The 653-nt window shown below is 37.8% G+C and overlaps 1 pseudogene; it reads left to right on the forward strand.

Moving 5' to 3' along the window:
- Positions 1-212: 212 nt before the first annotated feature.
- Positions 213-310, forward strand: LOC120105854 (annotated as a pseudogene).
- Positions 311-653: the final 343 nt, after the last annotated feature.

Below are 653 nucleotides of genomic sequence, written 5' to 3' on the forward strand. Positions count from 1 at the left end.
CCCCGTGTGGAATGCTAGTAGGCTTAGGCAAAGGTTTATTCACTCTATCCCCTATATCCCATAATTGTGCAGTCTCTGCGAGAGAGTCTAAATAGTCCCATGCCTCATCGGGTTGCTTTTCCAGAAATAGACCATTGCACATAGTCTCTATAAATTGTTTTAATTGTGAAGACAATCCCTCGTAAAAGAAACTAATGGTTCTCCATGTTTCAAACCCATGATGAGGACAAGAGAGTAGCAAATCTTTAAATCTCTTCCAGCATTCATAAAATGTTTCATGGTCTTTTTGTTGGAAATTACTAATGTGCCTTTTCAAAAAATTAGTCCTTTGTGCGGGAAAGAACTTTTTTAAGAATTCTCTTTGCATATCATGCCATGTTCCTAACGATCTTGGTCTCAAGGAGTTCAGCCATGTTTTGGCTTTATCCTTCAAGGAAAAAGGAAACAAGGTTAATTTAAGGACATCTTCCGATACATTTGGCACTCTAAATGTGATGCTAATTTCCTCAAAATCCTTAAGGTGAAGATAAGGGTTCTCAGATTCCATTCCATGATACTTTGGCAGCAATTAAATTACTCCTGGTTTGATTTCAAAGTGTCCTACATTTTCAGGAATAATCATGCATGAAGGTTGACTAGTCCTAGTGGGATGT

The sequence above is a fragment of the Phoenix dactylifera genome, unplaced genomic scaffold, assembly GCF_009389715.1.
Source record: "Phoenix dactylifera cultivar Barhee BC4 unplaced genomic scaffold, palm_55x_up_171113_PBpolish2nd_filt_p 000383F, whole genome shotgun sequence".
NCBI lineage: Eukaryota > Viridiplantae > Streptophyta > Magnoliopsida > Arecales > Arecaceae > Phoenix > Phoenix dactylifera.